Raw genomic sequence first — 15,084 nt, 5'->3', positions numbered from 1 at the left:
ATCAGCAGCTGCTGAGTAAAGCTGACATTTGGTTGTAGAGGTGAAACTAACAAGAGCGTCAGTTTTACTCAGCAGCTGCCATGGTTCCTGGGATCTGCAGCACCAGGCCAGCCCTGCCATGTAGACTGCATCCGGGCTGGAGACGTCAGAAGCCTGGGATCCCTGCATGGCAGAGCTACCCCAAAATTGTGGAGCCTAAGAGCCTGGAATCCTGGGTCCCAGGAAGTCCACATGGCAGAGAAACTGTGTTTCTTCAGAGAATTTGACCGACAGGTTCTACTTCAGAAACTTTCCCTGGAAGGTATTCCAGAGTCTACTCATTGCAGGCCTGCTGACAGGGAGGGGAGGGGGGCACTTCTCCTCACTTCTGCTCACATCCACAGCATACACCACATCTGAAAATATAGCCTGTTTCAAGCCCTCCTGTCCTGTCCCACGCTGGCTATTTTTGGCTGCTCTCTGTATCCCAAATGCATTTTAAGCCCCTGTCTACTTTACTGCCCTCTCTTGCACCCTGATATATTACACAGACACGGCAGATAAGGTAATATCTTTCACTGATGGTGAGAGAGACATGCTTTCAAGCCACACAGAGCTCTTCTTCAGGGCTGGGCATGAAATCCCAGGGTGTGTCTAAACTGTGTAGATTAGGCTGATCAGCAGAGGGAAATGAAGCCACGATTTAAATAATCGCAGCTTCATTTAAATTTAAATGGCTGCCACGCTGAGCTGACAAACAGCTGATCAGCTGTTTGCCGGCTCAGTGTGCTAGTCTGGACGCTCCCGCGCTGACCTGAAAGCCCTTTATCGACCTCCCTGTTATGCCTCGTAGGATGAGGTTTACCGGGGAAGTCGATAAAGGGCTTTCATGTCGACAAGGGAGCGTCCAGACTGCCCTGATCTGCCGACAAACAGCTGATCAGCAGAGCGGGGCAGTCATTTAAATTTAAATGAAGCCGCGATTATTTAAATCGCGGCTTTATTTCCCTTTGCCGAACAAACAAATCTACATGGCTCCGTTGACGGAGCCATGTAGTCTAGATGTACCCCCAGTGTCACAGCAAAATGCAAGGTGCAACACACAGTTCGATGTAAGTAGTTTGAATGTAAGGAATCATTCAAGGTAAATTGACCCATTAACATCTCTGCAGTCATAGGGCAAAAAGAAGAGGTGAGTGGGTCACAGAAAATTGTAATAAGCCATAAAGCTCGTGTCTCTGTTCCGTCCATGATTTTTGGTGTCTAGCAGTCTGATATATCACAGGGCTTCCCAAACACTTTCCTCCCACTACATATCTGTGCTTTGGAATATTTTTCCAGCACCTGAAGTCTCTTGAATTCTTCAGGTTCAGTCTGATTTGGCTACTTCCTGCAATTTCTCTCTCCTTCTGCCTGCATTTCTGGAACTCACCTTTGCTTCATGTACTTTGTCAATGTACCATTCACTTTCTCTTCCAGGTCATGAATGAAGGTAGGTAAACAAACTTGGACTCTGCACTGCCTTGTGAGGGACCCCACTGGAGGCTCCATCCCAGCTTCATTCAAAATAATCACTCTCTCCTTATGAGCCCAACCCAGCATTCACTCTGTTGCAAGATGTCATTTTCAAGTCTATTTTGATCTAATTTTTTCTAATTCCAAACCAATCCAATGGCTGTACTCAGCCACTCACTAACTTTTACACTTAGACTGAAAAATGCTCTCTAGTTTGTCGGGCACAATCTGCTCTCATAGACCCTGTGCTATTGACTGCTCATGTGGCTGTTGTATTTCAGGGAGCTCTCACTTGTTTTGTTCAGCTTTATGTGTTGAAACTCCGAAATTGCCAGATCTGACAATGCAGGCCTTGTGGGAGACAGGAAAGCTGAAAGTGGCCAGTGAGGGAAGGCTTGGCTTGGAGAGTCAGTCTTGAAATTTGTGCTTTTTCCTTTTGTTAAATAGTCACAAGGGAAGCATCAAATGCTGCCCAGCTGATTAGCAGAGCAACCACAGCTGGCAGCACATGATTCTACTGGTGGTGCACGTAACAAAATTTATTCTGCATACAGATGGAAAAAATTAGAGGGAACATTGCCCAGAGCTTGCATTTCTCTTCCACTGGAAAGCTGGGACACCAGGCCCCAGATGTAGGCAGTGGTGGCACACAGAGAAGTCTGGAATCCAAACGGGACCCTGTGCCCAGAAGAAGGTATAACATTATTCGCTGTGATGGTTAACCTATGCCACTGCATGCCTGACTCTGATTCCAGGACTGAGAAAAGCAGCGCTTTCATGTCTGTTTAGCTGTGGGCACGTATCATGTGGTGTAAACAGAACGGTAATTAGTTACACAGGCCTCTATGAGAAAACAGAAAAGCTGAGCCTGCTGTGTTTCCAGGGAAGGAAATCCCAGCTCCCCAGCAGTCCCTGTGCTCCAAATAGTCACAGGGATCATGCAGCAGGAAGTGACTGTTAGGAATGAGCAAGGACACAGGGCCACTGTCTCTTTTTGGATTGGAAAGTGGGAGTAGAAATGCTAAATGGTGTTTTGAGATCTCAGGCAGAAGGGGCTACTGATGTGCAAAAGGGAGAGACACTATCAATATTGCACTGAGGTTCCAAAGCCCAAGAGGGAAAATGCCATTTGCAATCTGCTAATTACATGAGCATGAATTGTCTGTAGATCCACATGCTGGGGTAATTAGGGAGGGATACTGCCATTGCAAAGTATTCACAATAAATGTCAACAGGCAGCCGGAATTCCTCTGCTTCTTTGTCTTTGTGGTTGATCCTGCTAAACCCATCAGGTGAGGATATGGGGATCACACAAGTCCCAAGGATTAACAATTGCACCACCAACTCTCGGCCACTGCAAAGATTGCAGGCTGCTAATTAAGGCTTCTAGCTCCTCACTTATTTTCCAGGGAAGATGATGTGGACCCAAAAATCAGCTGTGGATCATGAGTGAATGGCTCCCTTTCCAGCACTATGTAGTAATATCAGTTTGTTCCCAAAGCAAAATGCTTCTGGGGCCATGCCCAGTTGTATAGAGACTCAGCAGTAAATTAACATTGACCTCTGATTGCTCCCCACCCACAGCAATAACTCCTTGTTGAGCCACGACATATTGTGATTCATCTGACATGTTGTGACATGTTGTAATAGGCTGGTGCTTTTGTGCTGCCGCTGACTTCAAGGGCAGGGAAGGGACCATCCTGGAATTCAGAGAAATCTCTTATGTTTAAGTTTATAGAGACCCTACAGCCCTGCTCTTCTTGGCTAGCTGGTTTGGAGGCATAAGGGGGCTTCTCAGGAAATGAAAGCTCAGAGGATTTTGTGTGTCCTGGGGAACAGCAGGTGGGAGGAGCAAAGAGACAGAAAAGGGGGAAATGGGAAAGGGCATCAAATGAGGATAATGGGGTGGGAGAGGAAGTTGGGGGGAGGAGACAGGGTAAGTCTAATGCCTTAAAGAGCAATTAGTCAAAGCTGAATTGTTTTTCTAAACTCTTAATGAAAACAAAGAGTGGGGCATGGCCCAGATGGTGCCAGGGGATCAAATAAATGTCGCACTCAGGAAGCAGGTGCTACTGGGAATGTTTCCTGCCAGCCCCGCTGTAGCTCACAGCCACTTTTATTATTTGTTATTTTTTAGGACTGCAGCTGGGGTTTCCCTCCAGCTGTGTGGAAACGTGTGTAAAGCTGGCCATGGCTGGGGAGAGTGGGCCTGCAAGGGTTGATCAAGAACCCTTTGGGCTTCTTGGGAAATATACCCTGGTGGGGCTGGATTATCATTGGCCATCCACCAAAAGATCCCTTTCACCTGCAGCCAGCCTCCTCCCTGAAGCAGCAACAGTCACATCTGTATTGGCCCCTCCAGTAGCCCGGTAGGTGGACTCAGCTTTGCCCATCTTTGCCACTGCTGTTACATTTGATATTTCCATTTTGAGCATCTATTCAGGGGTAAATTTCCATTTTCTCTAGGGGCAGGAGAAAACTAATCCCCTTGCAAAACTGTGTTACCAACCTTAAGCCTTTGAACATTCGGAATCAGGCCTCCAGAATTATGAGATTGGCTTAAAACGAACTTTACAAATAATAAGTTGGGGGTTATTTTTCGTTGCCTTCTGATTTGATCCATTTTAGTTTGTTTTTCAGGCTTCTCTCTGCAGGTAGGAAAGCTAGAAACCTACTTTAAAAAGAGAATGTAAGCAAGCTGAGCGTCTCATGTCATCACGGGACTCCAGGAGCTGAGGCTTTAAGAAAAGCACCAAGTATCACAAGACTTGAGACAAAGCTGTGGGAGTTGGTGATACTGAGGTAATGATTTGTCTCAATGACTGCAGGGGAGCAGGTGAAAGTATCATTCAGGAGACAGGTGCGGCACTGACAGCCTTGGAGAGTGAAAATCTGTCCCAACAGGACACCCATAACATGAGCAATAGCCGTGCAAATATCTCCCTCCTCTCTTTCCTCCCTTTCCCTGTCCCGCCTGTCTGTCTCATCCAGTCTTCCCCAGCTCTTGCACTGGAGGGGACTTCAATCTTGGGCTTCTCTGCTGAGCTGATCAGCAGGGAGACTTGGACCCCTGTCCTCTTGGAATTGGATATGAGACCCCACCCAACTCATGTCACAGATGCCTCTGTACAGCCATCAGACGGGAATGTCTGTTGTTCACTACCATATGGGCTGGATTGGAACTGAAGTTTAACCAGTTTGTGTCCGTGCCAAAATATCCACTGCACAGTGTATCCTCCCCTGGATGCTGTCTGTGATGGGCAGTGTTCTCCATAAGCAAGGGGCTTGGGACACCGCCCAGGAGCGATTCAAATGCCTCCTAGCTGATTAGAATAGCATCCACAATGTCCCATAGCCAGCAGCATGTGTTTCTATTGGTAGTACACATCTGCATATGCCTCAGTGCACATAACAAAATTTATTCTGCACATGGATGGAAAAAATTAAAGAGAACATTGGTGCTGCATCATAAACACAGTGCAGCACTAAATAAAGGATCATATCTCTAGCAGCAAAGCAATGCAATGCAAACTCGAAAACAATATTGTACCTTGTCTTGGAGTGGACTGCTTCCAATGGTTGGGAGCTGAAACCAGACAAATTCAGACTGGAAAGCACGTTTAAATGCTTAGCAATGAGGGTAATTAAAACCACTGGAAAAATTTTCTCAGGGGTATGGTGGGTTCCACAGCATGGGCAATATTAAAATTGAGAGTGGCTGTTTTTCTGCAAGATCTGCTCTAAGATTTGATTTGGGGAAGTTCTTTGGCCTGTGCTGTATGGAAAGCCAGACTGGATGATCGGAGTGGTCTCTTCTGGCCTTGGAATCAGAGTCCATGGCCCTGCAACGTGCTCAGGACTGGAATAGCTGGGAGGACAGTAAATTAGAGCAGGAGCACAGTGGTAGAACTACGATTCAAGCATTTGAATCTCTCCTGGGTGAATCTCCTGGGTAGCTGCCCAAGCGCTCAGCTTACAGGGAACTCAGGCTTAAGGGGCATTGACAGAGCTATTGTGGGCAAGATCAGGGCTAAAATAGCAGAGAGTGCTGCAGGTCATGGCTAATGTGCATTAGCAGAGCTATTTGGGGAAAGGCCAGGACTGGAAGAGCAGGGGATGATATAGGTCATCCACAAAGCACATTGGCAGAGCTATGTGTGGGAATCTTGCATAGAAACTGTGTGTACTACACGCATCTCTTGCCAGGACTGTCAGCCCCTCACTTTCACATGGACTCTAAATAGCCTCTTTGCTGCCTGTGATGAGATGTTAAGTGTGTTTCACGAGCAGTGGAAAGCTTTCTTCATACATGGGGCCTGCCATGTTTGTTGTTTTTCATAGTCAGGCCTTGGAAAAAGAGACTGCACTCTCTGGATTCCCTCTCAGGAGTGGAACATTGCTAAAATTCAGACTTTCCATGAGCAGCGTTTGGGTGTGTGCAGCTGTCAGCACATGAGACTAGCAATGGAATATCCAGCTAAATATACTACCAGGAAACAAGGTGAGTGGAGAAGCCCATGCCATCACCACAGGCAGGCATTCCCACTGCACGCTAGGGTTCAGAGACCTGTAAGGGGGTTCCAGGATTCCCCCAAGTTGTTCCACTTTGTCAAGGGGCACGTTTCCCCCTCCCCCCCAGGAATGCACGGCCTTTGTGGTCCTACCCAAAACCACCCTTCTCCAGTGTTAAGCTACATACGTACATTAAAGCCTAGCCCCAAAGTGCATGTCCCCCTATCTGGGTATATACGGTCCCTGTGGCCTCATCACAAAGTTCAGGTCCCTCTGTCAGGGTATATACAGCCCTTGAGGTCTAGTCACAAGAAAAGCCTCTCCTGACCAGGGGGTTGATTGTCCAGGGCAGGGAAAAGGGTGGTAGGGGGACCCGGGCCCTCCCTCTCCACCGAGTCCCAGCCCAGGGCCCTTTAGGCAGAGACTATTGCTCCTGCCTGCTCGGTGGGGAATCCGGCCGCTACGCACCGAGCCGCTCTATCAGTCCTGTGCCCTGGGCTGCTTCCTGCCACGCCCTGATACCCCCGTAGTCTGCTGGCCTCCCGGACCGGTCCTTGTCGGGGCTGGCGCTGGGGTTGCAGGTGCTCCTGTCTCCCAGGCAGTGGTGACGGCTGCTGCAGAAACACGGGGGGGGGGGGGGGGGATGCGATCTCACCTCCACCTGCCTCCTGCACTGCCGGGCCCTCTCTGCTTTCATATTTCGGGCTCTGCTGGGAGCATGCCCAGCAGGGCTGGATGGGCAGGGCCTTCTCAGCCAGCTGGGCCTGGGCTACTTCCCGCCCTTCAGTGCCGGGGGAAGAGGGGACCTGTCTGCCCTGTCACATACTTGTTTCAGTCTTCTCCCACCAATGCCACCTGCTAATCCTTCCTTGTCCTAAAGACAGCATCTTTCTGCGCCACTCCCGGTACCAAGCAATGAGGTGAGGTGCCCCTTCTCTGCCCAGCCCTCCTCAGTTTCTCTTTTTCCCTGGGGTCAGATCCCTCATGCATCAGCATGTTGTTCTACTAGAGCAGCTGCGTGGCCCAGAAGCACAGCCATTCACCAGGGGTCTGTCAGAAGAAACCGGGCTTCAACCCCCTGGTCGCAGGGTGAGGCTTGGGCTTGGTCTTCCACCCTGAGTGGTGGGGCTCAGAGAGACAGCCCCACCTCCACCCTCTAACTCACCTCAGCAAGCCACCCAGCGTGGGGGTCAGCACAAGCAGGGCCAAGAATCATCGCAGCCCCCAAGCAATGTGTGTGTGGAGGCAGATCTGTGCCTGTGAAAGGGGCAGGTCCTCAGGCAGAAGGGGCAGGCCAGGGCAGCCAGCCCTCAGTGCTGCCTGGACCACGGTGAACCCCCTAGCTTTCAGAGCCATGCAGAGTGTTCAGTGTGCTGCTCCGGCAGTGATTTAAAGGGCCGGGACTCCAGCCGCCACCACTACCACGGCTGCAGTAGAAGCATCTGGGAGCCCTAGGCCCCTTTGAATTCCCAGAGCAATTTCTCCCTTTTCCCCAGCCCCCCACCCCTCACCAGCAACAAGTTTCACAATGTATAAGTAACACACAAATCGTATGCAGTTTGAATGTTTTTGTACCTATCTTTGCCTTTGCTTTACTCTATGGCTGTGTCTAGACTGGCAAGTTTTTCCGCAAAAGCAGCTGCATTTGTGGAAAAACTTGCCAGCTGTCTACACTGGCCACTTGAATTTCCGCAAGAACACTGACGATCTCATGTAAGAAATCAGTGCTTCTTGCGGAAATACTATGCTGCTCCCATTCGGGCAAAAGTCCTTTTGCGCAAAAGCTTTTGCGCAAAAGGGCCAGTGTCGACAGCTCAGATTTGTTTTGCGCAAAAAAGCCCCGATCGCAAAAATGGCAATCGGGGCTTTTTTGCGCAAAAGCACGTCTAGATTGGCCATGGATGCTTTTGCGCAAAAGCATCCGTGCCAACCTAGATGCTCTTTTCCACAAATGCTTTTAACAGAAAAGCTTTTCCGTTAAAAGCATTTGCAGAAAATCATGCTAGTCTAGACGTAGCCTATGTGTGTGCGGTCACTTTAATATGACTTTTAATCTACTGGATAGGCAGAAGAGTTGTTGTGGTACAGGTGGGCCAGGAGTTCTTAAAGCAGGGGGCGGGGGAGAGAGGCTCAGAAGGAAGAAGGTTGAGAAGCCCTGCCCTGCTCTAGCAGAGTCTGAGGGAAAACACTTTGCAAGAGGTAATGACCAGAATGAGTAAAAGCGGCGGCGGGGGAGGCGGAATGTCTTGCTCCTTTTACTTGTTGGTATGGGGACCAAACCCAGGGCAGTGTGAGCCGGGGCACCTTCCACTAGATTTACAGGGATTCTTAAAATGTGGGTCAGGATCCCCTTTGAATGGGATCACCAGGGCTGGCTTAGATTTGCTGAGGCCTGGGGCTGAAGCCTAAGCCCCACTGCCCAGAGCCAAAGCCAAAGCCTGAGGGCTTCAACCTGGGCAGCAGGGTTCAGGTTGCAGGCCTACAACACTGGTGTTGACTGGAGCCCCTGGCCCTCTAAATTGCTGCCAGAGCCCCACATGGCACACTCCTGGTGGCTCTAGGGGCTGCCGGGGTGGGGTGCTCTCCGGGCAGGCTGCCCTAGCCCGTCCCCTTCCAGGTGCTTGGAGCTGCCCACACACACACACTTTACCTAGAGGCCTGGCAAGTCTGTTTGCTCCTCTGTTCTTGAGCTTCAGGTTTGGCCCCTTTGTCCAGAGCAGTGGGGCTTAAGCTTTACCCTCCTCTCACGAACCCAGGGCAGGCTCAGCCTTCGGTCACCACTCCTGGGGTCATGGAGTAATTTTTGTTGTCAGTAGAGGGTCACAGTGCAATGAAGTCTGAGAATCCCAGCACCAGGGTATCTTCATACTTTGCACTTGAGCTGTTCTGTTCACGTCTCTCTCAGCCCCTGTGTAAGCATCTTCCTCCTCATGTGACAGTGGGGAGACAGAACCAAGGCTCAGATAAAGCTCTGGTGTCAGAAACCTCAGCTTCCACTGCCCTCCTTACTCCAGGTGTGATTGTGGCCTGCAGGAAGGCTAAGAGAGGGCTGGAGCCCATGCAGAGAGTCAGTGCCAGAGCTGGGGGTTAATGCTCAGGATTTCCTTACTCCCAGTGCTTTGAGCACGAGGTCAACATGCCTCTCTCCCTCCTGGGAAAGGCAATGAGTTGTTTCCCAGGATCCCTGATCAAACATGGAGCTGTAAACATCAGAGCAAGATGTTTCTCGGCCTCTGCCCAGCTACTCTGAGAGGAGATTATTACCCACCCTGCAGTTGGTGTGAAGTGACCTTGAGGCACCCAGTTGTTGTCTGGCTCCAGAACAATGGGAAGGAGCTGGGCGAAAGGAAACTCTCTAAGTACCAGACGGTAATCTCCTGGCCAGAGGGAGGAGGCAGGAAACCCTACATGCCCAGAGGTCAGATGTAGAATCACCATTAACACAAATTGGGGGGAGGGGAGAAGAAGCCCTCATCTTCACTTTATCTCTGTGGGGATTAACTCTGGCAAAATGATCCCTCAGAGCATTTAGCGGGTGAAATCTCTGGCTACCACCTGCCCCAGTCTCAGTGTGGAAGAGATGCTGCACTGAAATTGTTTGGGATGGAACCTCTGGCCATTTGCCTGCAGTGATTCCTGGCATTTTATCATCTCCGTTGGAATCCAGCTGTCAAAGCCACAGATTCCACTGCTAGCAAGAGAGTTCTCAGGACTTGCACTTGAATTCCAGATACAGTTTCAAGGACTGGCCAGAGGGTAGCCCGGCATATGGCACCACGCAGCTGATGAAAGGGGCATATCAGCACTGGGTGACTTTATCTACCCACATATAAACCAAAAGCTTCAGGGGGTAGGCGAGTTAGTCTGTCACTGGAAAACCTTAAAAAACAACAAATAGTCTAGCAGCACCTTAAAGACTAACAAAACATGGACACGTGTTTTGTTAGTCTTTAAGGTGCTGTTGGACTATTTGTTGTTTTTTAAGGGTTTCACATGTAAACCAGTCAAAGTTGACAGTCGGGCAAGGAGTAAAGAAGTACTGTCTTGATACCCAAAGTGACTGCTTCTTGTGGATAAACTGGCAACACAGGGAATCTGTGACACATTTGGGAGATCTGGTAATAGAGAAATCGCCTTGAAAAGACCCCATGTCTTTTACAGGGAACACTGGCCCTAGCTACGTGTACCAATGAGGCAAACCATAAAAACTGCCAAAATCTGACTCGCTGCAGGAGCGCTGGGTTATTCCATAGGCAAGGCTGACCTGAGCACACTGTAGAGGCTTACTGGTTAAGGTTAACTGATGGGAGACGGAGCAGCTCCCCACCTGCCACCGGCAGGGGGCTGCTCCAGCCCTGCAGAGGGCCTGCCACAGACAGGTCCACGGCAGGACCAGGAGCCCCACAGGTAGGGATGGGGGGATGCTCCAACCCAGCTGGGCTGGAATGACCCTCCTGCCCCCACTCCCATGGGCACTTTCTGAAGGTGGGGAATCATTAGAGACGCTTGAACCCATCATTTCATGTTAAGCTAAAAAAGAAGGAAACAGGGTAGGGCAGTTGGTTGAAGCATGGAACCAGGTCACCTGGATTCTCTTTATGTCTCTGAGTAGCTGTATGATTGAGTGAATCTCTTCAGTACACTGTGCCTCCCTTTGCCCCTGTGGGAAAAGACCGCTGTGAAGTTTAATTAACTGCTTGTGAAGTGTGCTGATAGCTTCCATCAGAAGAGGCTATAGAAGTGTAAGGTGTTGTTATTAAGAAACCATCCAGAACTCAAGCTGGGCCTCGTTTGAAATTTGGCACCAGTCGGTTACTATTTTGTTTTAATTCTGTTTCACTTTTGATTCCAGCTTGGAGTGGAAGGGCCAAACCACTGTGAACAAGGTCAGTTTTTGTGGTCGTTCTAGCCTGAATAAAAGCAAGAAGCATGCATCATAACTATTCCAAGGAGATGGCAAAGGAGAGATTGCCGCTCCAGTTCTAGAGAAGCAAGAAGTTTGGCTCAAAGTTCAAGTAAGCATTATGATTATTTAATATTTATACTGCTAGAGGGCCAAATCAGGCTTGCAAAGCCCATTGTGCTGAGTGCTCTAGAGATACAAAAATATGGCCCTTGCCACAAATAGGTTACAAAGACTAGGACCTAAAAAGTGTAAGGGGAGAGGGATACAATAGAATGCATGTAATATTCATTTGCATTCTTCTGTTTATAAATAGATGAAGTAAGTCTCAGGTATCTCCTCTGCCTCTCTGCTTAGTCAGCCATTATGATTTGGCGGAGAAGGGTCTTGATGGTGGGATTCTAAGGAGCGGATAGTGGCCATACACAACTTTAAAGTTTAGAGAAGGTAGATTAGGAGCTTGTGGTCTCCCCGTCTCCTAACAACAAAAGCACAAGGGAATATTCAGTGAAACTGAAAAGTGACACATCCGAAACTGATAAAAGGAAATCGGTTTTCACACAGCGGAACTCATTTCCATAGTGTGTCTTTGGGGCCAAGAATTTACCAAGATAATCAAGGAATTGGGAAATTTTGTGGATAACAAGAATATTTAGAATTAATAGTACTAAAAAATCTATTTGGAAGGGATATAAAATGTAATGTTTTGAGATTTAAGCCAATCTTGAGCCATTAGAGATAAGGATGTGGCCTTCCTCTGGTGTTTCTTGCATCTTCTCCATAAGTATTTGGTTCTGGCCACTCTTGCAGAGAGGACACTGGACTGCCTGGACCACGGGTCTGTCCTGGTCTGGCAGTCCCATTATCAAGTGCCACCCAAACCTTGTGAGAGTGGCCCATCACCAATTACCAGGTGCACCCACTCTGGTCACCCATAGATTGTTGGATGCTAACTCAAGCACCTTACTGATAGGAGGGGTCTTGTATTCTGTATCTTTTGGTGAGGCTTTGCCTGTGTGCAGTTCTGAGGCCAGGAAACAATTGTTCATAAGGGAGTTATGGCACTTAGCACTTAATAAGATATTTGGTCCAGATATTTAGTGGCATGATGAATGATTTAGGGCAGCAACAGCTTTGCACACTAAATACCTTCATCATGAGAAAGGGAGGGGCCTGGCACGTAGTGGAAAACAACACCGGAGATTGGAGCCATTAAACTCAGCAGAACACCAGGTCTCTGACTGCCCACTCCACCCTCTCCCTGGCCCTCCCCTCACCTCCCTTGGAACTGTTTCTGATCTGTGGAAAAAAACAGCTCCCCAGGTAGAGAAGGAAGTTGGCAGTGACAATGCACTGAGGATGTCACAGTGAAATCAGCGAGGCTATTTATAGGCAGCTAATTGATTAGAGTGGCCACAGCAAAAGGAAATGACTTTCAGGATGGGATAGAAAACTGAGGGCCCCAGCCAGCTTTGGAGAAATACAACAAAACACCCTAAATAATCAAAACCCAACTCATCGCTTTGAAGAGCAGAGAGAGCTACAGGGAGAGAAGTGGCATGAGCAAAGAGCTGCCAATGAGGATTCATGATGGGGAGCCCTTTGGGGTCTGACGTCAGAACACAACTGGATGTTGGAAGGCATGTGCCTTTGTGTGCGTTGGGACTGCCGTAGGGGGAGATGGCAGCATCTTGGAAGGGACTGGGATGAGAACTAACGTGGGGGGTGGATTATCCCACATCTACCCATGCTAGGGTTCTGACACCTTCCTCTGAACCATCTGGGACTGGCCTCTGTCAGAGCCAGGACATTGGACTAGAAGAGCAAATGGGTCTGAGTCAGTGGGGCAAGTCCTGTGTTCCTATCCAGAGGTAAAGGGCATCTGTGGCTTCCTGTGCGATCGCATGCCCGAGTTGACTGCTCGAGGGCAGTAAAAGTGGGCACACCTCAGGCGGGCCCTTCCCTGTGACTGAGATGGGGCAAGGGACAGGCCACTTCTTTTGCTTCAGACTTACAAGATTTTTTTTTTTTAAACTTTCTGTGCGGCTTTAGTGCTGAGGGAAGCTCTGGTGTTCCTTCCGATAGCAGCTCTGCATTTACCCTCTATCAGAGGTGAAAGCGGGCCAGTACAGCTGGTATGGCATAATGGTAGGAACTGGCTGCCAGTTCCTGCCCCCACATAGCTGAGGTTAAGCTCTGCCATGGCAACACTGCTGGACCCTACCGCAAGGCTTCTGATGGGGAGGAAGCAAAAGTGGCAGCTGCCCCAGGGCTCAGCAGTTTAAAAGGGCCGAGGGATCCTGGCTGTCTAGGCCTCGGCATCCACAAAGGGCTGTCTGGGGGAGTCTGCCCAGAACCACCCTTTCTGCCTGAGCCTCCCCTCCCCCTTTCAGGGGCCCAGTTCCTCCCCCACCACCAAGCATACCAGCTTCGAGTGCATCTGTAAGTCCTCCCTTTTACTTTCACCCCTGCCCTCTGACATTTTAAGCCCACCCAGACCAGTAAACTTAGTTAATCTTTGCAGCAGCCGCTCCAGGCTAGAGCCTCCCCACCTCTGTCCTTTCTGAGTTCTCAAGCACCAGCCACTTGATCCTTTCTGTCTGGTTTGCCACCCTTGTAGGCCTGGAACCAGCACCCCAGATACCAGCTGACTTTGCACATACACTCTCCCAGCTGTTTGCACACCAGAGACCTGTTGGGGAGAAAAATAAACAAAAAGTGTATTAACTAGAAAAAACAGAGTCAAAGATGAAATCGTGAGGGTGAGCAACTATATAGCAGCACCTCAAAAACCTCAGGTTTTACATGTCCATGCTGGATAAAATCCCTCTTCTCAGACAAATTACCTATTGCCTTCTAACAGTTTCCCAGCCTATGCCCTAGGATAGGGAGAACCAGTGTTCACCGACAACCTTTTGCTCCAATCTGTCTGTTCAGTTCTGGATAAAAAGTCTCATTCTCAAGCCTGTTTCTAAAAGGCATTTTCCTTTTTATTTTTTCTCTGACAGTGACTCATGATTTATTCAGAGTGGGGAAATTCCCTTTTGACATGATAGCTGGGATATTGCAGTGTCTTCCCATGAACTTGAATGGTCTGTCATTGTCTTTTCCTGAGTTGGACAATGGATGGTTTGTAACCCCAGTCTCTACACTTATCTCATCTTGACCATCAAGTTCCTGACATTACAAGCTTTCATATAAAAGCCTTTATTCAATATGTACTATATTATTGTCCTATAAAAACATAATCGGTTGGTTTGACTGCTCTTTTTAGGGATTTAAACATTCTGTTCTCCCCTTCAGGTGCCACATCCTCCTCTTAAGATGGACAAGGTTTCTGTCTTCAAGGAGCTCAAAGAGAGAAAATGAAAACAGGAGGCCTGATAAACAGACACTGCACTTCTCTTTGACAAGGGCTAGAGAAAATATTATTGGGAAAGGAAAGTTGACTGGGATTCAGCCTGAAGGCAGCTCTGTGCTTCTTTGTGTACATTGTATTTGAACAGTGGGCAAATTCACTTGCCATGACTGGAGCCAAATTTTAGAGGCAGTGTTCTCCTCTGGGAGCACAAGACTGACGGTATGTCTACACTACCCTCCTAGTTCGAACTAGGAGGGTAATGTAGGCATACCACACTTGCAAATGAAGCCCGGGATTTGACTTTCCCGGGCTTCATTTGCATAAGCAGGGAGCCGCCATTTTTAAAACCCCGCTGGTTCGAACCCCGTGCAGCGCGGCTACACGGGGCTCGAACTAGGTAGTTCGGACTAGGATTCCTATTCCGAACTACCGGTACACCTCGTGGAACCTACCCCGTGGAACAAGGTGTACCGGTAGTTCGGACTAGGAATCCTAGTCCGAAGTACCTAGTTCGAGCCCCGTGTAGCCGCGCTGCACGGGGTTCGAACCAGCGGGGTTTTAAAAATGGCGGCTCCCCGCTTATGCAAATGAAGCCCGGGAAATTCAAATCCCGGGCTTCATTTGCAAGTGCGGTATGCCTACATTACCCCGCTAGTTCGAACTAGCGGGGTAGTGTAGACATACCCTGAGAGACAGGAGTCCAGGGTTCTTTTCCTAGGTCTGTTAATGACCTGCTATGTGACCTTCAGCAACATGTCTATCTGTCTATATTCCAGTTTGTCCTTCTGTGAAATGATAATGGTGTTTCCTCAAT

The 15,084-nt window shown here is 49.0% G+C and overlaps 1 long non-coding RNA gene across 1 annotated transcript; it reads left to right on the top strand.

Annotated features, from left to right (window-relative positions):
* Positions 1-1,027: 1,027 nt before the first annotated feature.
* On the top strand, positions 1,028-14,557 carry LOC149523807 (uncharacterized). Its single transcript, XR_016350436.1, has 5 exons — positions 1,028-3,863; positions 4,135-4,296; positions 5,836-5,995; positions 10,859-11,021; positions 14,213-14,557. It is a non-coding gene; the product is annotated as an uncharacterized LOC149523807 (long non-coding RNA).
* Positions 14,558-15,084: the final 527 nt, after the last annotated feature.

This window comes from Pelodiscus sinensis, chromosome 11, assembly GCF_052426305.1.
Source record: "Pelodiscus sinensis isolate ZL-2025 chromosome 11, ASM5242630v1, whole genome shotgun sequence".
Classification (NCBI taxonomy): Eukaryota; Metazoa; Chordata; order Testudines; family Trionychidae; genus Pelodiscus; species Pelodiscus sinensis.
This window is presented reverse-complemented; position numbering and strand designations above follow the sequence as displayed.